Here is a 27325-nt window from a genome sequence, read left to right on the forward strand (position 1 = left end):
CCCCCCCCCCCCCCCCGTACTGGGAACTGAACTCACTACCTTGTGCTTGCCAGGCAGGCACTGTGCTGCTGAGCTAAATCCCCAGCTCCCTTTTTTCCTTCTAGTAATTATTTTGTCCTCAAACATCCATCAAAAGGAGACCTTGATTTTGCATGAGAATAATGGTTAACATAGAACTGAATGGTGTTCCTTGTGAAACAAGCCTATGTGTTTGAATGTATTTCATTTCCTTGACTTGGTGATTCCATTGAATCTTTTAATACCCCATAATATAACATATCTCTTGGCCTGAACCTAGTAGAGCAGAATATGTACATTTTCTCATTATGTTATGAATAATACTAGTTCCCCCAACTCACTGGGTTTAGTCTCAAAATTTCTGAACTCAGCTCCCTACCGTTTTTTTTGAATGATAGTTTTCTTACCCTTATCTCAGTTTATAGCTTGTGAGCTCTGTGAAGGCAGGTAATCTCCACCACTCAACCTGGGTCTAACATTGTGTGTGATACATATTGGGAGTTTACTGTTTGTTAAATCACTGGAAATAGAGGGCTTTGCTTGATTAGCATTTAATAAGACCCAGAACCACCTGCTAAGGATTTTCAGGAACCTTTCCTCCACAGACCTTTTATGTTTTATGTACCAACGATGATGACATTCATGGAAATCCTTTGCCATCAGACAGACTTATTTATTTTTTTATGCATATATATCCATCTGCTTAAGCATTTCTATAAAACACTTTATGGTGGCTAGATATTGGAGAGTCTGAATGTGAATACCCTCTGGAAAATTCAGTTCTCACTTTTAGGTATTATCTATCCTTTGACTCTGCATGTGTTCTTTGGATTTCCATTGGTAACAGAGTCTCAAAAGAGTGACTGAGTAAGTTACTAGCCTAGTGATGCAGTTAAGATACAACATCTTATGTACACTGGACAATTTCTGGAAGAAAAACTTTTTTTTTAAAGACTTCTTACTCCAGCACATAATGTCCCTTACAGTTCTGCTGTTTGCTTTAGGAAATCTACAGCTATATATCATCTGAAAGGTTATTGTGGCATATCTAGCATTTCTCAGTTATTCGTCATCATTGAGAAGCATCTGTTAGGCCAGGGCAGGAGGATTACGAGCACAAGCCCAGTATGGACAACTTAGTGAGACCCTGACTCAAAATAAGGAAGAGGAAAAGGCCTGGGGAGGTAGCTTGGTGTGAAGGTCCAAGGTTCAATTGCCAGGACTTCCAAGAAGAGCATTGCCTATTTCTTGTTTGTGCTGGATTAAATGTAGGAGGAAAATATCTTAGTAAGAGATAGGAATAATCTTCCCATTGTTTTTTTTTTTTTTTTTTTTTTGGGGGGGGGTTTTCTCCGGTACCGGGAACCGAACTCATGACCTTGCGCTTGCCAGGCAGGCGCTTTTGCCGCTGAGCTAAATCCCCAGCCCCCAATCTTCCCATTCTTGCTTGATGATTTTTTTTCTTTTTTTTTTAGACAGGGTCTTACTATGTATAGTTCAAGCTGGCCTCAAACTCAGGGTGGTCCTCCTGCCTCAGCCTCTCATGTGCTAGGATTGTAGGTGTGCACCACCACATCCAGGTACTTCTTAAATTAAGAGAAATATTTGCTTTTTTATATTTAATACTACTAAATTTGTATCAGCAATACATGCCACCTCCCATTATTAAAATCTGAAGTTTTACTTCACTTTTTAAATTTCCAATCAGTGAATTCATTCAATATTTGTTTCAAATATTTTAAATTCTTTATTCAGTATTGGCAGTTTTTATGTTCATATGTTTGTTTTAATTTTTGTTTGTTTGTTTTGAGACATGGTTTTGCTCTGTAGTTTAGGCTAGGCATGAACTCACTATGTAGCCCAGGCTGGCCTTGAACTCACGGCAATCCTCCTGCCTCAGCCTCCCCAGTGCTGGGATTACAAGCATATACCACCACATCTGACCTGTTTGTTTTAATTTAAATTACAGAAGCCAGCCTGTGCTGTAAATCAGTATGGAACTTTTCTATTTCCTGTGTACAAGAAAGGTCTCAGACAATGAAATGGACATCAAGCTCTTAAAGGTTTTCTTTCTCAAAGATTTTCTCCCAATTTTTTTTACAGTAAACTTCATTTATTTATTTATTTATTTATTTATTTTTGTGGGTATCAGGAATTGAACTCAGGACCTTGCACTTGCCAGACAGGTGCTTGTGCCACTGAACTATATCCCTAGCCCATAAAAGTTTTCTTAAAATTGTTATTTCCAAAGTGTTTTCCATGTGCCAGAAATAGTATTGTTTTATATGCATAATCCCTGAGCCTTAAAATAACCTCTACAAGAAGGCATTAATATTCTGCTTTATGGATGAAGAGTCTGTGACAGAGAGGGGAAGTGACTTACTTAAGAGCCCATAATAAGTAAGTGACAGAGTCAGAATTCCAGCTCATGCCCATTTGACCCTAAAACTAGTGTTTCTTGCACCACCAGCTATAGAATAGGTTGCATATGGTATTAGAATCTAATTTATTTGATGGTAGATCTGGAGGTTAAGACAAGTAGTTATGACTGAAGTCTGCTAGCCCCTTCCTTTTTTTTTTTTTTTTTTTCTGAGACAAGGTCTTGCTATGCTGTTCAGGCTGGCCTTGAGCTCACTTTGTAGTCCAGGCTGGTCTCGAACTTGCAACAATCCTCCTGCCTCAGCCTCCCGAGTGCTGGGATTACAGGCGCATGCCACCACACCCGGCTTAACTTCTTCCTTTTAAAGCACTAAAACCTTGAGAGAATGTGCCACTCATTACACTTGGTCTTCGCCATAAACCAAGTTTACGATAATTGAAGGCCAAAGACATTAGAAGTTTTGGTAGTTTTTTACTTTTGTTACTATTATGTAGGTTGTTAAAGTGTTCCTTGAAAAGAAGCTTCACTTATTTCTTCTAAGATTTCCATCTACAGTTGTCCCATGTGCTTCAGTCATCTCAGTGAGATAGAAGGGGCTTCTCTTCATTGCATTTCTAAAATAGTCTCTTTTCCCCTATTTCTAAATAGATACCAGGTTCTCAGTACTTGGATACCAGTGTTTCATACTACCCCCCCCCCCCCATACCAGGAATTGAACTCATGACCTTGCGCTTGCCAGGCAGGCGCTGTGCCACTGAGCTAAATCCCCAGCCCTGTTTCGTACTAACTTAATAAAAGTTCATACTCTCCTTGACGAAGTAGAGTTTACTTTTTGGCTCTAGACTGTTGCCTTCCTATCTAACACCTAAACCCAGAAGCATAAATACAAGGATCTGAACACATTGGAATACTGGTTATTTTAACTATATATGACATGAGAATTTTCTGGCAAAGCCAAGGTGCATGAGGCAGCTGGTCACACAATGGCTGGGAAAAGGTTGTTGAATCTCCAAGTATTTCCATTTTACTCAGTTGAATTGCTGGCATGGCCAGCATTAATAATTTAGGATAGTTGCTTATGAAGGCTCACCTTAGATTTTAAATAGTATCTGTCTACATGGAGTCATATTATAAAGATTAAACAGAAAAATGTAATAATAACTAATAGCCATGCTTTTTGAATCTCTACTATATACCTGGCCATCTTCCTAGATACTTTATATGCTTTATTGTGAGTCCTTCCATACATTTGGAGGGTGGCTATTTCCCCATTTTGCAGACTAGGCTACTAAATCTCAGTGATAATTTGCCTTTTATCATCTAGTAAAGTGGTTGCTAGTAAACTCACTCAGGTTTGACTGACTTCAAGGGCCTTGCTCTTTGTAATTCTGTTATCCGTAACAGTGGTGCTAGAAGGGAGACTAGAATCGAGTGCCTCATGTGTTTAGGAAGAACTTTCGGATGCTAAGTTAGTGCCACTCTGGAGCATTGGCTTTACTCTGGCCATCACTACCTGTCTGCTACTGTTATCGATATTCTTCATGGCCTCTTCGTTGCAAGAAAGGAAACTCGATCTGCATTTCTGTTCTCACCACTGATCTCAAATACTTCTTCAGGTGTCTGTCAAGTATCATATCACTAGCTATTTTGTCATACTTGTCATTGTATTTTTTTATTCATGTTATTATTTGTGTCCAGATGGATGTGTAGCTGAAGACACATTGTGTTGGATATGAGCATAGTTCAGGTCAGCACTGCCCAATAGGACTTCTGCAATTATGGGGATGTCATATATCTGGACTGTCCAGTATGATAGGGGCTAGTCACATGAGGTTCTTGAGTGCTTGAAATGTGGCTAGGGTAAAGGAAGGGCTAAATATTCCATTAAATTTTGATTAAATAAAAATGACCACATGTGACTAGGGCTATTGGATTGGACAGCACTGTTTGAAGCAGTAATGATGTTTGTGTTTGATGAGTACGATAGAATCTGCGGAAACTCAGTTGATAATTTCTTTTTGTTTTACAGTTAAAATGGGCTAATTTTATTGTTTGTAAATTAAACCCCAGAAAAGTTGATTTTTGTTTTGTCTTGCTTTGTTATTTTGAGACATGTCTTGTTACATACTGCAAGATGGCCTTGAGCTCACTATGTAGTCTAGGTTGGCCTCAAACTTGCGGCAGTCTTTCTGCCTCAGCCTCCTGAGTGCTGGTATTACAGGCATACTCTACCGTGCCAGGTTTAGTAAAGTTGATTTTAAAAGTTCCTTGAGCTCACTATGTAGTCTAGGTTGGCCTCAAACTTGTGGCCGTCTTCCTGCCCCAGCCTCCCGAGTGCTGGGATTACAGGCATGCTCTACCATGCCAGATTTAGTAAAGTTGATTTTAAAAGTTAAGCACACAGAAAAAATTATGTACATATACCTTGGTAGAACATGAGCCTGTGGCTGTTTATGCATCTTTGTGTAGGTAGGTAGCCAATGTGTGCCCCCTACCAATAGCATCTCAAGATCTAAATAATATTACAGGCATCAGCAAGGAAGTATGTGATGGAGATTTGGAATGGAAGTGCCTTCCTCTTCATTATCAGTTGGTAATTTGAAGGTTGCTCATTTGTTTTCCAGCAACATTAAATGCAGCATATATTCAACTTAAAACCATATTATCATAGAAGAAAACAGGGTAGAACAGTTCATGTTTCCAAAGTACTTTTTGATCATTCAGGATCTCATTTGGTGACTTTTTCAGATGTGATATAATTTATGACTTGGTTTTGCTAATGGATCACAGAAGAAAGGGAGAAAGAACAAACCCGCTTACAACTTCCTTGTACCAGGTCTCCTCCTGCTGCAGTGGACACCAGTCTGTTGGTGTTTAGGTTGCAGTAAGTACGGGGACCTGGACACAAGCCCATGTACTCTTTTTCTCAGCTCCTTGACTGAGACTGGAGAATTATCTCTTCCCCACTCAGTTAAAATATCCATTAATTTTTGTTTTTACATCTCAAGAGAAGGAAGTACAGTCAATTTCTAAGTTTGGCCAGGGAGCTGCAATGATTTGATAATCAAGAACAACAACAGAAATGTAGTTTTCCTTTCTACTACCCTGTATAAGTGCTTTGGACCTTGATTTAAAATTTCTGTTTTGACAAATATAACCCATACCTCCAGAAGTATTCTGTGTAAGACTAGTTTTGGTATATGTTTTCCAAAGAAACTTTTGATGGAGGTAAATAATAAATTATATATGATATCTTGGTAAGAAATTAATGTCACTACAGTTTTCATATACAGTCTGATTTAATTTTGATGAGCTGATCTTATGAAATATTTAAAAATATTAATTTGGTATTTGTCACTTGCATTACTGTGTTTTTTCCCTGACATTGTATTTATAAAATGCCCCTCTCCTTTCCACCAGAGCATAGAACCAATCAACTCTGGATGCTTTTGATATTTCTGACTGCTAGAGCATTGAATGAAGTTCCCTGTAGTGAGGAAAGAGCACATGGGACTCATGACTTTATGTACTCCAACAATAGAGCTTTTATGACATTGGAGGTGGTTAAAAAAGCTAGAAGTAGCTCTTAAACATGGCATCTCTGTGTTGCCTTTTTTTTTTTTTTTGTATTCTCAGAGCTGCCAGGAGTGCATCGAGCCTGTAATTTCCTGTCCTCTGAATCCCCCATCTTTTTGCAGCTCCAAGCTTTGTGTCCCACAGCCTGTGACTCTGTGCTAACAAATCGCTATTGTCCAGTGGGGCGAATGGTGGCTGGAACTAAAGAATTGCTGTCTGGTTTCTATTCAAATCCAGGTAGTGAGATATATGAATGGACTTTTCGAATCGTCATGTGAATAACGTCTGCTCGGTGTGAAGGCTCAGAGCCACACTAGGAAAGATTAACTCCTAGTCTAACGACTAACAACATCCTTTGTGATAGGAGGTAGAAACATTTCACAATATCATTTTATTCACACTAATTTTGTATTTCATATTCCCAAAGGTAGGGTTCGCTATTTAATTATTTGGCAACTTTTCTGTCAAGTTTTAGTATTCTGTTGATAATACAGAGAAGTTTGAAGAAATGCTAAGGTTTGGGGAACCTTACATAGAAGTTTGGGGAAATGCTAAGATTTTTGTTCGCTTAGTACCATGTTATTTTCTCTCAGAAGTTTTCTCCCTAACATTTATTATAGCATGAAGTTACCTTTCTAATACTCAAACCAGTAAAGAGCTGCTTTTTCTAAGAAGCCAGTCCTTTAAAATACTTTCTGATCAATGGAGGGAAAAATTCCCTTTTTCTTTTTAGTGTATACTTACTACTTTACATTTTTCTCTCAAAGTCTAAATTTGTAAAAAGAAATCATGGAAACAACTTCAGATGTAGTATATTCACCATACAAAACAGTCTCCTTCAAATTTGGAACAAACCTAAGCATTGATAAGTATAGCGGAATAAGGATTTTTTAAAAGCAGATTTGGAACTGGACTATAACTCACAATTTTCTCTTATCTATGGAAAATTATTTTATCTTTCTCCTGTATACCTGAAAAAAGTCTCCTCAAGCTTGAAGGGCCATGTTTTTACATTCCTTGCATATCACAGGTAGTATGAAACGAAGAGCCTTTTATGTTTCTTTTTGTCTTAAACTCAGACAGCTTTGTAAGCAGTAGTGTGTAGATTACAAGAGTTAGACAAAAGCAGGCGCGACTGAGAAGAGTTGGTTGGGGGGAGACTTGGGGCACTTCCTGTCACTCAACACATTCCAGATCACTAAAAAATTTCCACACCCTCTGCATTCCCTCTTGTACATCCCAGTTCCCAGTATTTTCTTATTCTTTATATTGTGGTATTTATCATACTGCTCTCTTACTGGGCTCTGCAAGACTGCTTCAGAGGAGATACATTCCTTTAGATTGTACAAAGCATAGCTGGGAAAATGGCTGGCAGTTTCAGAATCTAGTCACGATCGCACGCATGAGCACCTCACGCATCCATGCCCCTTCCCCCTCCCGCCCCTGCAGCTGGCTGACCTGTCTCACCCACTGCTGGCCTATCGAGCGGCCAGGACTGTCTGGTTTTGGCTCATGCCTTTGTCCATGTCTGGCTTAGTTCCTCTCTGTCTATGCTTGCCTCTATCCCCACCGCCCCAGGCGGCACAAGTGTTTGGCCACACAAAACTGCAGAAAAGGTGGCAAAAACTTCAAACTTTGCTAGATTCTCCAATAGTTTATTCTTTTGTAAATTTCTTCCTTTTTTAAAATCTCTGTTTTAAGAAAACAAATAACAAAATTAACTATCTAAAGGCAGGGAATGCAAAGCAACCTTTGTGTTCCTTATAATAACTGACTTCATAACTCTTCTCCAGCTGCGTTATGGGGTGTGTATAAAAGCTTCTGTTCTGAGAACAAAGGAGCACGTGCAGAAATGAGAATAAAAAAATCCACTGACAGTATTTCACTACACAAATTACTTAAAAGATTTTAGTCAAGCCTTTCAACAGATTCAATTTTTAAATGTTTCTTTAGAAAAAACAAAACAAAAAACAAAACAAAAAAATAAATTGAAAGTGCTTACCCAGTAAAAGAACCGAAGTAGTCCTGAACTGTTACGTAAGACTTTTTACAGTTGGATCTTTGTCAAAAGGGGATGGGGGTGATGGGAGAAAGCAGCAACAACAATCAAAAAGTTCAAGCTGCTGTGGCAAGAGGACAACTTCTGTGCTTCCAGATAGGGTTCTTGCTGTAGAAATGGAACTTCCAGCCAGCACATGATCTTGTCCCAGTAGAGAAATGAGTTTGTCAGTGAGAAAAATTTAGATTCTGGAACCCAGGCTAGATGAGCTATTGAACCGCGCCAGATTTCCTTGCAGCCCTGTCTGCTCAGCTCACATTGAACTATATATGACCCAGATGATGGACAGAAGCACATTCAGTCATGTGCACACTGGAAGAAAGCGGATTTGCTGCTCCCTGGCAGTGCAGGGGTTTGTCTTCTGATTGGGCTGTGCCCTGATCAGTGAAATGTGAAGCTCTCACCATTCAGAGGCCGTAATTCAGGACTGGCAGTTTGAGTGTCTGGCTGCTTCTAGTCACTGAGAGAGACTTTGAAGGTGTTGCTATTGTGTGGTGGCATTACGCACCTAGAGGTTGCTTACACCTATGCACTTGTGGCAGGAGAAACACTAGTCTATCCAAAATGCAAGAAGCCTGCTGACTGCCTGAATATCAGGTCTTCCTGTTGCTGATGAATTGGGCTCCAACTTAGAGCAGATATTTGATTTGAGAATTTTTTGTGATCCTAAGCAAGCTTTATATCTAGAGCATCCCTTGGTCTAGATTTTATGTGAAGTAAAAATGAAAGTGACGTTTAAAACTTTGAACATTTTTCTAGATGATGTAAATTGCTCTTAATGAAAATTGGATTGAATGGACAGGAGAAAAGTTTTGGATTCTGGAGACTTTGAATGCACTGGGAAGAAGCTTTATCTATTATTATCCCCTTTGTGAGGCTGTCACTCTTACCCCAGTCCTTAGTCACATAGAAGGTTACTTAGGGGGATATATGAAAGCGTAGACCCCACTGAGCTGTGACATAGCTTTTAATCATGCAAGACAACCACAGTCTGCTCTGTTCAGCCTGTCTGACCTAGGGTCCTCAGGGTTTATTTCCCTTCTTTCTGGACCACTAGGAAACCATGTCATTATACAAGACTGTCAGTTGTGACATTTTGGTTTAGTACATGACACTTGCTTTGTTTAATATAAAATAACACATTTTTAAAAACTTGAAACAATATGAAACTTTGACTCTGACATATAAAATCTACATGGACCATTTTTTCCCCCATGGAGTTTATTGTCTCTTTAGGAAATAGTTTATATAGTCCTAAGTCAACATTTAGACACGCGGTTTACTTTCTGCCCCATCATACTTACTGAAATAATTCCATGACCAGTACATAGCATCTGTCTATTTTATTGCAAACTCTGTGTTTGGGTGTTTGTATACCTGCAATTTTTTAGGTATTTGCTGCATTCTACAACATTCTGCATATGAAGATTGCCTCAGAATTCTTTTCCTGTTCTAGCCTGAGAGAAGTTGGGTTGATATGCTACAAGTAAGGATGCTCAAAGTGAGAGGATTTAAACATGTTCTTGGTTTTTGTTTTGTTGTTGTTGTTGTTGTTGTTTTTTGTCTTTTTTTTTTCTTCCAGTACCGGGAATCAAACTCACGACCTTGCTCTTGCCAGGCAGGTGCTATGCCGCTGAGCTAAATCCCCAGACCCTGTTTTTTTGTCTTTTTGAGATAGGGTCTTGCTCTGCAGTTCAGGCTGGCCTTGAGCTCACTTTGTAGCCCAGGCTGGTCTCGAACTTGCAACAATCCTCGTGCCTCAGCCTCCTGAGTGCTGGGATTATAGGCGTGCGCCACCATGTCCGGCTACATTCTTGTTTTCTTTAAATCATTCATCAATAATTCTTCTCATGTTTGAAACTATGGTAAAATATACATAATATAGCATTTGCCATTTTAACTAGTTTGGTGGCATTAAGTTCGTTGTTATTGCAACCTGCACCACTATCCATCAGACTCTTGTGATCTTGCATATGAAACATTAAACTCTGTGCCTGTTGAAAACTAATTTTTCATTCTTTCCTCTGTAACCACAGCAGTCCCCATTTTATTTTTAGTCTCTGTGAATTTGACTATTCAGATGTCTCATATAAATGGAATTATGCAGTGTGTTCTTGTCCCTTTGTGACAGGCTTATTTCACTTAGTATAAGTCTTCAAGTTTCTTCCATGTTGTAGAATTTCAAAATTTTATGCTGTTTTATATATATTTAATTTATATGTATAATAATATGTAAGATTTATATATATATAAATATATATATTACATTTTACCCATTCATCTGTCAGTGGCCTTGACTTGGTTTCACCCTTTGGCTACTAAGACAGTTACTCATGGTTATTCTTAAAATCACATGAGGGCTTCTGCTGTTACTCATTTCTGGAGCTCTTTCAATTATATAAGTTGTGGAAGGGTTTTGATGTGTCTACTCTAAAGACTAATGAGTCCTTAATATCAGGTTCGCTGAAGAAGGGAAGATTCTTTTCAGCCTTCCTGCTATAATGAGACATGGTGCATACTACACTCCTTTTAATTCTGTTATACTTACTGTTTATGGGTTTATTTTTCCTATTATACTTTGAGCTGCTATAGAGCAGCGACCATGACCAGTTCTTGAATTGTGCCTTGTGCTTCCTGTGTATGTATGGGGCTGTTGAAAAAATGTAAATAAATGCATAATAATGGATATTTTCACTGGATTTTTGTTGTGTGCCAGAAACTTTACCAGTTGTTTTATATACATTTAGCTTATTTTTAAAAATAGGTCTATGAGATAAGTATTACCGGCTTTACTTAGATGAGAGAATTTGCCAAAATCCCTATAACATGTAACGGGCATAATTTGAATTTGAACCCTTGCCTATCTTAGTTCCAGAACCATTATGGTAGAGGCAGACTTCATAGTGAAAATGGTGACATTGGGTCTGAAAACATGAGACAGCCTAACTACTGGTTCCAAACCAAGTATTCTTTCATTGAGTGCTAGAAGTTAGAGCCTTCAGATAGATAAGTGCGTGAATGGACACTATGACTAGAGTGTGGCACATCATTTAGCTGAACAAGTACTTGCTGAATTCTATTCACAGACATACCTCTGTATAAATTCTCTTTCCTGTGTTATTTTGAAAGTATAGTTAAATTCTAACATATGTGGTGTGACCCTGGAATGCATGTGTCAGTGTTCTTCCCATCCAAGTACTAACCAGGCCTGACCCTGCTTGGCTTCTGAGATCAGACAAGATGGGGCACGTTGAGGGTGGTATGGCCATAGACAGTGTTCTTCATTTGTTCTGTCCACTTGACAGCTACACACACACACACACACACACACACACACACACACACGTTTATATAAGCAACTGGCACAGTTCTTAGGGAGCTTACATTCTAGTGGGATGACAGAAAAATAAATGTTACCGTGAAGATAAGAAGCCATGTTGTGAAGAAAACAAAGTAGGGTCTATAATGATGGAGAATGGCTAGGGTGTGGGATGTTAAGGGGTGGGGCAGGAGACCCCTGTAATAAGGAAGTATTGGGGAATGCCTCCCCAATGAACTGAGATACAGAAACAGGCAGCATCAAAAAAGCTGGTAGGAGTATGGTCTGGGCAGTGGGAACAGGATGCAAAAGCTCTAAGGTAGGTTGACTTTCATTTGTCTGAGGAACAGAAAAGGTGGTATGGCTAAAGTGGAGGTGATGTTAGGGAGGTGGGATGGGGTCCTAGCACATAGGGATTTGTAAGCAACAGTAAGGGTTTTGGAGCCGGGTGTGGTGGCGCACACCTGTAACCCCAGCACTCAGAAAGCTGAGGCAGGAGGATTGTTGTGAGTTCAAGACTAGGTTGGACTACAAAGTGAGCTGAAGGCCAGCCTGAACTGCGCAGCGAGACCCTGAAAAAAAAAAAAAGTACGTAAGTGTCTTGGTTACTTTTCTCTCATTGCTGAGACAAAATACCCAACACCCAGAATTAAGGAAGAAAAGGCTTATTTAGCTCACAGTTTGTGGAGGTTTCAGTCCATACTAGGCTGGCTTCAAGGCAGAGTGGCACATGGCAAAGGGCAAGTTTATGGTGGTGGAAAACAGCAAAAGCAACAAGAGCAGAAAGGAGCATCAGCAAACAAGCCTCTTTCCTTCCCTTATACTGTTTGCAAGCTACCCTAGGTAGGTGTAGCACTCATACCCATAATCCCAGCAATGGACTGTGAGTCAATCAAAAACTCCAGAAGCCTGCCCCATGACTGCATGAGGCTTTGGGGGGACATCTAGACACAAACCATAACAGTAGGAAAATGGGATCCTTCCCCACAAGTGTATTTTTTGAAGTGGCAGGATATTGTAGGGTTGTAAGCAGGATACTTTGTTCTGCAGGCCTAAAAAGACCTGTGTGGTTCTTTTCTATGTTTGGTCCTTTTAGGCCCCCTGACGGCACCTTTAACCGGGTTCCTTCCCAAGGTAGGTACCTTGCCCAGGCTTCCACAATCAGCAGCCGGTTCTGAGGGTCCTGGGAGAATGATATTTCTTTTAAAGCAATAGGATGACTAATACTGCTTTTGTTGCCCATTTCTCTAGAGAGGGTTTGTCCAAGGAGAACTTTAGGCATTTTCACACATCACCATTGTGTGAGTAGAGTTGTGCAGCCTGGTTAATTTAGGATAAAATTCAGTTTTTAATTCTTCCCCATTTTGCTATGTCAGTAATTTAAAAGGATATGTCATTGGCAAATTATATTAGTTGACTTCTGTTTATATGATGTAGTTAAAGCCATATTCCTGGGAAGCCAAAGTTGACAGAGGTGCTTTCCCACTATTCATAAACAAGACTATGTTCAGCTGTTTGGATACTACTAGGGTTAATTGCCAACATTTGGCTGAGATTTTTTTTTTTTTCAAATTCTCTCTCCTGTTTCTTGTTTTTTTTTTTGTTTTTTTTTTTTTAAGACAGTGTCTCACTGTGTAATTCAAGCTGGCCTTGATGACTTCACTGTGTGGCCCAGGCTAGTCTTGAACCTGCAGTGATCCTCCTCCCTCAGCCCAAGTGCTGGGATTACAGGTGTGTGCCATCACACTTGGTTCAAATTCTTAAAAATTTAGAGTACAGAAAATAACATAACACCTTATATAGTCTTATTTTATAGGTCAGTGCCATCTGATATTTTAGAGTAGTGAAATAAGTGATGTCCTCTGATATTTATTCTCCCTTTTTATCTTTTTTAAAAAGTGTTTTATTTGTAGGGCACTAAATGGGCTTGACATCTGCTAAAGGGGTAGCCTGTACTTCAAAAAATACTATAGGTGAGAAAACTGGCTCTGAGAGGTTCAGTGTCTTGCCCAGGGTCATATAGCAAGGAGGTGGCAGAGCTGGGTCTTGAACCAGACTGGTTTCCAAAGCTTTCGTTTGTTTTACCACATTAAACATCCTCTGTAGTGGAAGGCTAACCTAACTTTAATGAAAACTGAAGAGAAAAAGGACAAATGACCTTTAATAATGATTACATAAAAAAAAATAATGATTACATAAATGTGAATTTCCCAAAACAGAGCCTGTAGGAAGGGGCAGAAGTAGTCTTCCTCTGATTGTTGCCTCAACATTTTTCAAAGAGCTGTTGGTCACTTGAATCATACGTCTTTATCTTGGGTAGCATACAATTTACGGTACTTATTAGTTATGCTGGGAACCCACAACTTCTCAAAGCACTTACATCTCATTACTCAGCCTGGGTCTGAACTAATCTTGCCTTCTTCAAATAATTGCTGGGTATAAGACCTAGCTTCTGAGTGAGAGTGTAGCCGTTTAATTAAAAGACAGCTACTGAAATGTGACTTGGAGTAAGTGTGCAGATGTGGGAAAGATGTATGTAGGGTTGGGGTTCAGCCTGGCATTTCTCAACTGGTCATGGTACTGCTTTAGTTTTCCGGAAAGGAGGAAGGAGTACTGTCTTTTTTCTGTAAAGCATAAGACTATATCAAAGGGAAGGGAACTAATGCCTATTACTGTCTTCTGTGAGCCATGTACTCAACTAGGCACATTTAACATGTGCTTTAATTAAATTTTCACAGTCCTGTGAGGAGAAAGTATTATCCTAATCTTGCAGAGAAGAAATGTTGAGGCTCAGAAACAGGAAATGATTCATGAACAGTGACACAACTAAGTAGTACTGAGGTTGAGAGAGAAAATCTATACCTTAATTTGAAAAATCGTGTCTTCTTCTTAGAGCTGGATTGGCCTTGCAAATTGATGAGACAGCATAGGAGGGGACATTTGTAGGCCTTGGGAATAAGAGATTATGGAATAAGAAGCCTAGAAGACCTAACAGTGTGGATGGAAGTGGAGCTGCCTTCTTATTCTAATGCAGTATGGGATTTAAGTGAATACCTCCACTGCTTTTAATCAATCTAGATTCAGGGAATAGGGTTAATCTTTAATCTTCATGCAGTAGATTTTCAGTACGAAGTTATTTAGTCTTCCTGTAATATTTGTTATTAATCAGCTCTGGATTTTTTTTTCTTCTGCCATTACTTGCATGTATAGTAATTTTCTTTTTCTTTGTACTTATGTTTGCTCTTTAAAGGGATCTTCTCAACCTCATTGTTTGCTGGGGAAGGCAAAAAATGACCAGGTGTCAGTGTCTACTAGGGAGAAGGATCAAATCATGTTGGTAGGATTAGGTTGAAGGGCTAGACCATAAAGCTTTTCTCTAGCTGCTGGAACAATATTTATTTTCGGTGAAGAAGAGACCAGCCCAGTGTTAATTATTTGATTATGCAGTTAAAGCCAAGGATTTTGGATAATTTCTTTGGATAGGTGATAAAGGCCCATTTTAGTTCTAAACCAAGTTAACATAGTAGAACTTCATATTTGTACTGTGATTTTTTTTCTTTTAGTCTCCAATTTTATCATCCTACAGATCATATCAAGGTTTTTTTCTCTTTGAAGCTGTTAGATAAAACTGAAACCATTAGAAGCTTAAGAAACATAAAGAGTAATTTTGATATTTGATACATGGACCTACACCAACCCTTTTCCCTGGCTACAGGCCAGAATTCTTAATGCCTTTTAAATATTTCTGTCTATGTGTGCTTCTGGTCCCTCAAACTTGTCTGCTTCCTGGCTTCCTTAACTACTTTTGGTGGCCTAGATGCACACAGTTAAAACCACAGTCACTTCTTCTACCTCCCAGTGTCTGGCTTCCACATCTTGGAAGTCACTAGTTAACCAGTGACTTTGGTTTTTGTAATTGATTTCCTACTTTCTTATTTCTGCCATCATCACCAAATGACTGCCTTCTCTCCCTTTCTCTTTTGGTCATTTTTAAAAGCCTGCTAATGATCACTTTATATAGTAGAGTCTGTTTTTCAGTTGAGGTTGATACAGCAATATTTGGAGGCATTGGAGAGGTATGCAGGGATTATTGGCCTCTACTAGACAGAACCAGGGAATGCTAAGTTTTATGTACAACACAGTTCCATATAAAAAAAATAATAATTTGGCTCAGTATGCAATACTGCAGTATATAATACACTTGACTTATGTCACATGTTTATGTTTTTAGTTCTCAGAACAGCCCTTAGGTGGGTTTTATTATTTCCATTTTATAGATGATAAAATTGAGTCTTAAAAGAATTAAGTAACTGAGGTTTATGCAGCTAGTAAGTGATAGAGCCAAATTCAGACTTAAGTCTGTCTTACTCAGAGCTTGAGCTTAGAGTGGTCATGACAGATAACCTACTCATAACTCAGTTCTGTATCTTTTACTTGGACTATTATCATGAACTCCTACCTGATCTCCTTACCTCTTGTTTCTCACTTTAAGTCTATGTTAAGCACAGCATGGCGCTAAGTATGCTGCCTTTCTGCTCACAATCTTCCAGTCCACATACAATATAGTTTTGGTTCCTTGCTGGGCAGTCAAGGCCAAGGTTACTACAGTCAGTCCCTGACCTATGCTGCCAACTAATTTTCCACAGCTCTCATCTTTTCAAATTTCTGAGATATACTTTATCTCAGAATATACTTTTTTCATTATTTTTTGTCTTTCCCAATATCCTATAATTACATATACTATTGTTGCAATTTAAGAGATTATTTTTAATGGAGAGAAAATGATAATCTATCCTGGGGACTTAGAAATCACAAAGTAAAGTGATATTTTATTTGTTATGTGGGGGGGGTATAAAATGATTGGATACACATAACAGTAAATATTACCAGTGGGTTTTTTTTTAAAGTCCCAAACTTTCCCTATGTAGTCCTTTGTTCATGTTTTTTTTTCTTTTTTCTTTTCTTTTCCTTTCCTCTCTTCCCCTCCCCTCCCCTCCCCTCCCCTCCCCTTTCTTTATTCTTTTCTTTTCTTTTCTTTTCTTTTCTTTTCTTTTCTTTTCTTTTCTTTTCTTTTCTTTTCTTTCAGTCTTTTTGAGACAGGGTTTTATTATGCAGTTCAGACCATTCTTGAACTCACTTTGTAGCCCGGGTTGGCCTTGGACTCCCAGTGATTCTCCTGCCTTAGCCTCCTGAGTGCTGGGATTATAGGTGTGCACCACCATGCCCAGCTCAGGCTATGTTGTTTGTGGGGAATCCACTCAACTCATGATCAACTATCCATATTCTACTTGGTCTTCAGGATCCAGCCTGACTACTACTGCTTGCCACTGAACCAGAGTACAGAGATTAAGAGCGTGCGCTTTACACACAGGTAGGGCTAAGATTGATATCAGGTTTTTCTGGTAATTAACTGAGACCTTAAGAAAAGTAACAGAGTCTCATTTAGTCACTTTGCCTCATTTGTAAAATTGGGTTGGTGTTTTGCTCACAAAGAGTTGTTGGGATCAGTAAGAGCTTACATGTAAAGTACTTAGCACAGGCCTGATATACTGTTGAGTGGTCAGTGAATGTTAGTGAATCAGTTTTTGATACTGTATTATTTTTCACTTCTTTAATTTATACTTCTGTATCTCTAATAGTTCTGAGCTTTAGAGTTAGAATTCTTGTATTTAAGTCTTGGCTCTGTCACTTGCTAGTTGTATAAATTTAGCGAATAATCTAGCCATCATATGCTTTAATTTTCACTCCTGTAAATATAGTAGTAATTGTCCCATAGTATTTGTTTAAGGATTAAATGAGATTAGTATAGGTAAAACACCTAGATTTGGTCTTGCCCATTGTAAGTGCTCACTTATTTTATTGTTACTTTTCTAGCACTTGCTACTTCTTACCTGTATGACACTTACTTGCGTATTTGTAGTTTCCATTTTTAGAGGATTAGCCCCTTAAAGACAAGGAATATAAAATATTCATTCTTGTATCTTGAGCAGTATTTTGTACTTAGGTATAAAGGCACTGTTATATCTCACTTGATGAAGGGCTTTCACAGACATCACTTTATTTGAATCTCACAAAAACCCTATGAGGGTGGGCAAAGTGCTACGGTAGCTAATTATCTGCCTCGGCAGGAAAGGTAGGATTGCATACCTAGTACCTAGTGGTGGGGAACCCATGGCACGCATGCCCCATTGTGCTGTTGGTATCCTTGAAAGCTCTAAAAGGTTCGCCATCACTGCCTAGGCATTGAGTTCTTCTATTATGTGGTTCATTTTATCTTTTATAGCAATCCTGAGAAGTGGTTTGTATTACTCCATCTTAAATAAAGGAATCAAGCCTATGATCCCAGCACTTGGGAGGCTGCGGCAGGAGGATCATTGCAAGTTCAAGACCAGCTTGGGCTACAAAGTGAGCTCAAGACCAGCTTGAATTACATAGCGAGACCTTGACTCAAAAAGACAGAAAGAAAGAAAGAAAGAAAGAAAGAAAGAAAGAAAGAAAGAAAGAAAGAAAGAAAAGAAGAAAGAAAGGAATCAAACTCAGAAAGGTTAGATAGCACAATCAAGTTCAACCAACCAACGAACTTAAGAGCCTGGACACATTTTAGAACCTTGCTAACTCACTATTGAACTTTCATGGCCAGGTATTAGATTTGGTGTTATGTAAGCCACCATCTTCACCTGTTTTATTATTTGCTTTGAGGAATCTAGTCTTCATGGCTCCCATATCTTCATGTCTTCTGAAATAGCTGTTTATATCAAGTGCTGTAGTAATGTCAGGAGAGAGAAAATTGGAAAAGGGCTTTCGAAAAACTGATAGGCCAGGCGTGGTGGCACATCCCTGTAATCCTAGCAGTTGGGAGGCTGAGGCAGGAGGATTGTTGCAAGTTTGAGACCAGCCTCGGCTACAAAGTGAGCTCAAGGCCAGCCTGAACTGCATGGCAAGACCCTGTCTCAAAAAGCCAAAAAAAAAAAAAAAAAAAAAAAGGAAAAGAAAAAAGAGGGCCGGGGATATATCTCAGTGGCACAAGTCTCTGCCTGGGAATTGCAAGGTCGTGAGTTTGATTCCCGGTACCAAAAACAAAATTAAATTAAAAAAGAAAAAAGAAAAACTGATCTTAGCTTTCTTAGTGTCCTTGTGTTTTATTTTTTTATTTTTTTGGTTTTTGGTTTTTCTCCAGTACCGGGAACCGAACTCACGACCTTGCGCTTGCCAGGCATGCGCTTTTTGCCGCTGAGCTAAATCCCCAGGCCTGTCCTTGTGTTTTAGAGGCTGCTAAGAAAGAATAAATGAATGAGCCACTCTGTGTGTTCCCAGAGATTTCTGGAATTTTTTTATACCACTGAGCTGTTTGTATGCCATGCTTAGTTTGTTCTGAAACTTACATTACAAATGTCTTGTTTGAATCAGGAGACCTAGAACTGGAATCCTTTTTGTGGAAGGTTATGTAGTTTTTAAAGCCAAACAGAACTGACTTGAGAAATTACCTAACCTTTCTGTAGTTTCTTCTTGTTTGTATAGTGAGGAGAAAATTCCCATATGACCAAGTTTTTTTTAACATGAAATGCACTAAAGTATGTAAAACACCTTGTTTAGTGCATAATAAGTATTAACTAAATGGTAGCACCAGCAAGTATATACTATTACTACCTCTAGGAAAAATTCCAACTGTTTTTTTTTTTTTTTTTTTGGTACTGGGAATTGAACTCAGAACCTTGTGCTTGCCAGGCAGGTGCTGTGCCACTGAGCTAAGTCCCTGGCCCCCAACCGTTTAGCTCTAGCGTATATGACTCTTCCCAATCTGCTTTTAGCATTGTTAAGTTTCTTCTCCGGCTACTTACTGTCAAGCATTTAAACCACAGCTACATGAAAATTACTGGTATTCTCAGAATACTTTTATGCTACTGTGTCTTTGTACCTGCTATTGCACCTGCCTAGAATGAACTTTCTACTCCTTCCCTCTGCCTATTGGGAGTCTGCTCTCTAAAAGCTGAGCTCAAATGTCATTTCTGATAGTGAACTTCTCATCATATCCCCACATAGAATGATCACTTCTGCCCATGTGTTTCTGTTAGCACTTTGTTCATATTTTCTTCTAGTATATGTACTGCTCTGCAATTTAATCTTATTTCCAGGTCTGACCCTCCATAAGTTCTAGAGAACAGTGTCTTCGTGTTTGTTTGTAACTCTGAGACAGTACATTGCTATGGCCGATTTGTATTATTCTTTTCACTTTAAGTTCTAGATATGGAAAACATGATAGCCGATCTCTTTGTGTTAAACCTCTATGAGATGTAGTAATAAAGACAGTGTGAGATGCACAAAGTAAGAGACAAGTAGATGAGTGGAACAAAATAGAGTCCAGACATAGATCGTTATAAATACAATTAACTGATACCTGACAAAGTAGCAAAGGTAATATAAAGCAAAAAAGAGGTTTTTCACTAGATGGTGCTGGAACAACTAACTATATATCCATATGTAAAAAAATGAATCTAGACACAGATCCAACATCATTCTCACAGTTAACTCAGAATGCATAATAAACCTAAATGTAAAATGAAAACTGTAAAACTCCTGTTATGGCTTGTATTTAGATGTACCCCCAAAGCTTCATGCCATCATAGGTAGGGTTTTTTGAAGGTAGCTGGATCTACGGTGTGTGATGCTGGAATCAAAGATGTGATGCTGGAATCGATTCATGTGAGATACTAGGATTAAGGGTGTGAGTGCCATCTGCCTAAGAACAGGTAACCTGGATAAAATATGAGAGAAAGAGCTTTGTTGCTCATTGCTTGTTGCTTGCTCCTTGCTGCCTTTTGCCTACCTGCTCTGCGATGTTGCTCTACTATGTCACCCTAGGTTGGAGCCAACCAATTATGAACTGAAACTTCTGCAAACTGTGAGCCAAAATAAACCTTTCCTCTTTTAACTTTGGGTGGTAGATGTTTTGTCTCAGCAATGAGAAAAATAAGTAAGACAACCTAATCCTAATAAAGGGGAAAACCTAGGTACTGTTGGGTTTGGCAGTATGAGCTTTTAGATTATAGCACCAAAGGAAAGATGTAGGAAAGAAAGAATTGATGGACTTTATTAAAATTTTCTCTAATTCAAAAAAAATTGTCTGGGCTGAGGACTTAGCTCAGTGGCAAAGCGCCTGCCTGGCAAGCGCAAGGTCATGAGTTCGATTCCTGGTACCGGAAGAAAAGAGAAAAAAAAACCCAAAACATTGTCAAGAGACTGAAAGCACAGCCCAAAGACTGGGGAAAATTATTTCCGAATAACATATCTGATAAGTATGTTAATTTAAACATACTCAGAACTTTTGAAATTTACCAGTGAAACACAGTCTGTCTTTTAAAAAGGCCAAAGACCCTAACAGACATTTTACCAAAGGAGATAATACAGGTGGCAAACAAGTACATGCAAGAATGCTTTGAAACAGTGAACCACCACCACCCATCCTTTAGAGTAGCCAGAATTCCGAACTCTGACCAAGTGCTAGTGAAAAGGCAAAGCAGTAGGAACTTTGATTCACTCCTAGTGGAAATGCAAAATGATCCAGGCACTTTGGAAGACAACTTAGTAGTTTCTTAAAACATTAAACATACTCTTATCATAATCTAACAGTTGCACTCCTTCATATTTACCCATGAATTAAAACAAAAACATGCATGGATGATTATAGCAACTTTATTGCCAAAATACAGATGCAACCAAGATGTCCTTCAGTAGGAGAGTGAATAAAATGTGGCATATCCAGATAGTGGAATATTATTCAGGGATAAAAAATAAATGACAAATAGAGAAAACTTAACTGCATATTTCTAAGTGAAAGACTCCAACTTGAAAAGGCTACATACTGTATTATTTCAACTATATGATGTTCTGGATAAGGAAAAACTTAAGGAGACAGTAAAAAGGTCAGGGTAATGAGAAGGGAGGAATGAATAGGCAGAACGCAAAGGGTTTTTAGGGCAGTGAAACTATTTGTGATACTAACCCACTATAATGGTGGTTATGTGTCATTATGTATTTGTCAAAACGCATTGAATGTGTAATGCCGAGAGAACTCTTTGGGCCAGGATTATAGCTCAGCAGCATACCACCTGCCTGGCAAGCACAAGGTCCTGAGTTCAATTCCTGGTAAAAAGCGGTGAACTCTTAATGTTAAACTATGGACTGTGATGATAATTTATACCAGTACCAGTTTTCTCATTTGTCGCATGTATTGCTTTGATGGGAAATTTTGATAATCAGGGAGGACTGCCTATGTGAGGGTAAGGAAGTATGGGAAATTTCTATACCATTTGCTAAATTTTGCTGTGAACCTCAAATTGCTCTAGAAAAGTCTTACAGTGTGTGTGTATGTGGGGGGGATGCCAAGAAAATCTGAAAAAAGTTAATGAAGAAAATCTTTGATGGAAAAGTGGAAAAGAAGAAGTAAGAGAGAAAATGGATAATTGGGGTAATATGGAACTGGCATGTGTGTGTGTGTGTGTGTGTGTGTGTGTGTGTGTGTGTGTGGTACTGGGGATCAAATCCAGGCCTTTGTGCATGCAAGGCAAATCCTCTAACTCTGAGCTAAGACCCCAGCCCAAGACATTGGCTTTTTAAGGAGCAAAGTCACACATGTTCATTATGGAAAAACAAAGGTCTAAAAGTTTTTTTTAAATCACATATAAAAAAATCACATATAGTTCCATCACTCAAAGAAGACTAATGTTAAACTCTTTTTCTGTGTATGTGCCATTTAAGAAAATTGCTTAAGTTCTGTTACTGTAATCTGTTTTGGTAGTTTCTGTAGGCCAGCCTTTCCTTATTAATCATCTATGTATGTTTTTCTTTCAGTTGATAAAATATTGTATTATATTTGCAATGAGAACTCACTCTGACTGTGGAGATATAATCCACATTATCTGCTGAAGGATGACCTTAATTCATTCTAAGGTATTAAGTTAAAAAGCTATCTCCATGTTGTAAAAACATTCAAAATAAAACATGTTTTGGTTCATTTAATACCCCATGCTAAAGTAAATTTTCTTAATATATAGCTATAGTGAAACTAAATGCTGGAAGTGTTCAATTAAAAGAAAAAACATCTTTGAGGTATGGGTAATCCACATGGAAGTTAATCTCATTGCTCAGATTTGGACATCACCATGTGTGCAGTTCTTCTAATCCTCCTCTAGCTATCAAAATGGATTTAGTAGTTGGCATCCTCTTTTTTCTGTCTGGGGCAACTGGAGCTTTGTAGAATTTGACCTGCTAGAGCAGTGATCTTGCTCCCAATTTAGGCTGATCCTGGGGTTTAGAACTCAATGTCATTGGGGACCTAGTATGGCTCCAGTGTGGCCAGGGACAGTGCCAGGGCCCCTGTTTATGTTTATTCAAGGGACTAGAAATTACACTTAGCCTCTGATTTAATTTTCTGTGACACATTGAGTGTATGTTCGAGAACACTGCAGCTGTGTCCTAATTCTCTCCACCCCCATTCCCTACCTTGTAATATTCATATCACTGCCTTTTAAGGCATTGTTATTCTTGGCTGATTGTCTTGCTTTGGAAGTAACCACAGCACGATGAAAAGACAGCTCTGTGAGCCATGTAAACAAGCAGAACTCATCACAGCAAAGGAACTGAGCAATGGCACATGGAATTGGTGGTGGGTGATTTATTCCTTGGACTCACTTGGTGTTTTTCTACCAAGTAGGAGAATTCAATCAGCAAACTTAGCTAGTTTGTCTCATGACCAATCTCAAGAACAACAGTTGGAATAATGATACCACCATTCTCTGAGGCCTACTCAGTATCAGTTCAGGGCTAGGCACTAGAGGCAGAGAAGTAGAGTGGATACATTCTGTGTTCTGGAACAGCTTGTAGTCTGATAGGAAAACATTCATAAACTAGTTACTAGATTGTTGTGAAATCAAATGAGTGATGCCAAGAGGTACAGATACTGTAAGTACTGGGGAGAGATATGTGTCTGAGACTTAGGGAGCAGAAAAGGCTAGGCTATATTTTAGAAAAAAAATCAACAGTTTTACTCTTTTCTTATAATTGTTTGCTTGAATGTTTTTCTACCCCTTCTGTGCCAGATAATGGCTCTTTTATTTTTTACACGGTCCTCCTATACTTGTCACAGTTATCATACTTACAATGAAATCAGTCTCCTCTCCGCTCCCCTCCTCCCCTCCCCTCCCTTCCATTCCCTCCTTTCCCCTCCTTTCTAGACAGGATCTTGCTATGTAGTTCAGGCTGGCCTTGAGCTCACAGTGATGCTCCTCCTTCAGTCTTGCTAATGCTGGGATTACAGATGTATGCCACCATGCCAGGCAATTAAATGTTTTTTGTATAATTGCTTAATATTTGTTCCTTTCACAAGATTGTCAGTCTTGATTGCCACGAAATCTCCAGCATGGGGATTATAGGGACCCCATAATTATTTATTGAATTAATGGTTAAACCCTTACCCTCATAGGGTACATTTTCTCAACAGTGTACAGTGGGTCTAGTGTTTAAGGAAGAATAAATTTATAATCTTGGGGAAGAAACATCCCACATCAGATCAAGTGTTGCAATAAAATTTTGTTTTTTTTTTTTATTAGATTATTAGCGGTAGTACAGAGTAGCCAACTCTGACACTGCTTTCTCTCCTTCACATTTTCTCCTGTGTCACTTTTTGCCTGGAGGGGGAAAAAGAAACGGGTGCTAAAAATGACTGATACATTGACTCCCAATATCTTCTCTTAACAGCTCCCTGCTCAGATTCAGTGTATGACTATTTTTCTTTGAAACTGCCAACTTTGTAGTGGTAGTGGGGTAAGCTAGGCACTTCCCTAAGGTCAGCCAGCACGTATTAAATGTACCAAAGTGAGGCAGAATCTTTTTATGTTTTTTCCTTTTGATTGTTGAGGGTCAGGGTTTGAAATTGACTTGGACAAAATCTGTGCTTCTGGAAATAGTGGTGAAATTCTTGACAGAAGTGTAACTGTCTAGCTTATCCGTCTATCCCCAGCTCCTAGAAAGTGCCAGTTGGCATAATTGTAAGTACTCAGTAAGTATTCAGCTAATGCATTTGCAGCCTGCTTAGCACTAGGATATATTTGCTTGTGCCCACTATTTTTAGATAGATACTACCTTCCACTCTTCTCTATGGTGACACTTTCTTACCCTTAGTAACTGACCCTGTATATCTAAGTCAGCAGAAGAGGGATTGAAATATCTTCAACTCATTTTTATAAGGAAGCTAAATGTGATTAGGTAAAATATTGCTTATGAAACTGATAGAGTAGCAGCTCAAAACATGGGTTGCATGCAGAGGGGTGCTTCTCTCTTCAGGCTGTCTGGAAAATTTGAGGCTTAGATAGTCCTAGGGTATTGTCACTGAAAGACTCTCACATGGATATCTATTAGTACCACAAATTTCTCATTATGCACATGGGAAAACTGAGGCCCATAAAGGAAATGGGAGTGTGCGTAAGGTTATTTATCATGTTAATGGTAGAGTTTGTACTTGAACACAGTTCTTACTACATCTTTATTTCTTCCCCCTCCCTTCCTTCCCTCCCCTCTGCCATTTTTGAAGGTTAAGTAATTCTGAAAGAGTTCAGGAAAAAAAACAAAATTTTTAAAAATAAGGTTGTGTTGAAATAGTGATTCCAAATCACATATGACTGTTCTATCATAAACTGGTAGAAACAGTGTGTTGGGAATTTAAGAAGCTTTCACAAGAGGTCTCACAAATTTTCAGAATTCCAAACTGTTGTTCTAGCTTAAAAAGTAAGCAGTAGCTGCTAGAATTGAATAGATTTGAATTTTTCATTTTCATGGGAGTAGATGCCAGAACAATTGTAGTGGTCTTTGAGAAAGATTCTTGGCCCCATTCTTCCTATAATGTATGCATCTGACAGCTGGCCTACCTATTTTTAGATATAATCTATGGGATTACAAAGTGGTTTCATTTCTTTTAAAGCTATATTGCAGAAATACAGCTTTATAGAAAATGATTTTTCTTTGTAGCAGTTTGGAGACTAGTGTGGAGATTAAAAAGAAAAAGTAATTGTTTATGTAATCACTGATGTATTTCCCTGTATCCAAATACTTCATCTTAAAGTCTGCTTCCAGTTGTGACCATGATCTAACAAATAGAGGGGAAGCAAATGCTAAAGTGCAGAAACATTAGAAATACGAATACATTTTAATTTATTTATATTGTGTCACTAATCTTCGATTTCCTGGCCAGGTTTTGAGAAGTAAATAGACATATTCCTTGTAGAGCTTTAAAGCTGACTCATTACAAACAACCACTGAGCATTTATTGAACACCATTTATGTCCCAGGAATTGAGCTTGTTTGATACTAGTTTATTAACTTTATGCTTCACAATAATCAGGAAAGGTAAGAATGATGTCTCCATTTTATATGAGAAAAATTTGAGACCCCTAGCAATTTTTTTTTTAATTTTTTATTTTATTTTAAAGAATAAAAGAAGGATAACATAATAATAGGGGGGACTTAGCAAATTACAGACAAAATGGTAGGAAATTATCAGTGGTTATCGTTTTACATATTATCTACAAAATAGTTTCTCAGGAAAACAAATAGACAAATAATAGTGAGTTAGAGACAAAAGAGGTAGGAGATTTATCAAGAGTTGTTGTGCTATACTTTGGTATCTTCAAAGTGGCTTCTAAAGAAAATAAATAGAGCTATACATGAGTGACCTATTGAAAAAATCATTAACTATTCTCAATGGTTGTTGTAGGAAACACATAATAATAAACATACATTATGAAATAGGATAGGAACATTACAAACTTAACACAGTTGTGGATAGATTAGTAGGAAAATATCAATGGCTGCTGTAATACGTGGTAGTATCTTCAAAGTGGTTTCTCAGGAAGACAGAGATATGCAAGAAGGATCTAATAAGTAGTTACAGCCTAAGGGTTGTCAAAAATAGCATATTACCTCCTCACCAGTGACTCCTTTCACTGAGGTATGATGGCTGGAAGGAAGGCCAGGATTGAAAAGAAGGACCGAGAGACTTGCACCTGTGACGAGCAACAGGCTGTTTTCTTGTTCCTCCATAGTCATGATTACCCAGGACTCCTCGCTGGAGATGACGGTCTGGCCAGAGGGAGAAGGCAGAGCATGCCCCAAGCCCTCTCATTCCTGTTGGACTAACTGGTAGCATGGGTCTGAGCGAGACCCCTAGCAATTTAGTAACTTGCTCAAGCTTCAGAAATACGAAATACTAGAACAAGAATAGGAAACCTGGTCTGTCTGACCTTAAAATCCATCTCCCCTACAGTAGACACTTTCTACTGTTTTTGTTTGTTTGTTTGGTTTGGTTGGTTTTTTTTGGTATCAGGAATCGAACTCATGACCTCAGGCTTGCCAGACAAGCTTTTTTTTTGTGCCAGGGATCGAACCCAGGACCTTGCACTTGCCAGGCAGGTGCTTGTGTCACTGAGCTATATCCCCAGCCTTAAGTGCTTTTTAAGAAGCTGATTGGGGGCCAGGAATATAACTCAGAAGCTTAAGGGCCTGGCAAGCGCAGGGTCCTGAGTTCAATTTCCAGTGCCAAAAAAAATTATGATCTAAGCTGAGGATATAGCTCAGTGGCACAGTGCCTGCCTGGCAAGTGAGAGGTCCTGAGTTCAATTCCCAGTACCAAAAAAAAAAAAAAAAAGCTGATTGGAGGAACTGGAATGGTTAGGTTTAGAAAGATGTCATTATTTACTTATACACAGACACACACACACATGCAGAACCATACCTCATTACTCATCATTAATTCATTTTGGAACTTGTAATGAGTAATAAATGCATTTTTCCTATAGGAATAATGTAATTAGAACTTTCACATTTTACTGGGTTAATATTTACCTTTTCACTAGGCTAACATAAGCTTCTTAGGCTTTGCAGTATCACTCTGAGCCTTTTTTGGATCTATAATTAGCACTTAAAA

The 27325-nt window shown here is 38.6% G+C and overlaps 1 protein-coding gene and 1 long non-coding RNA gene across 2 annotated transcripts in view; one reads left to right on the forward strand and one right to left on the reverse strand.

Annotated features, from left to right (window-relative positions):
• Positions 1-8291, reverse strand: part of LOC102023474 — a 44083-nt gene extending 35792 nt beyond the window's left edge. Inside the window, exon 1 of the long non-coding RNA XR_001233578.1 lies at positions 7977-8291. This is a non-coding gene — a long non-coding RNA (uncharacterized LOC102023474). The remainder of the gene's footprint in view (positions 1-7976) is intronic.
• Positions 1-27325, forward strand: part of Nr6a1 (nuclear receptor subfamily 6, group A, member 1) — a 198910-nt gene that overhangs the window by 90784 nt on the left and 80801 nt on the right. The window lies entirely within an intron of this gene.

This window comes from Chinchilla lanigera, unplaced genomic scaffold (genome assembly GCF_000276665.1).
Source record: "Chinchilla lanigera isolate Chin_1 unplaced genomic scaffold, ChiLan1.0 scaffold00018, whole genome shotgun sequence".
In the NCBI taxonomy this organism is placed as follows: Eukaryota; Metazoa; Chordata; class Mammalia; order Rodentia; family Chinchillidae; genus Chinchilla; species Chinchilla lanigera.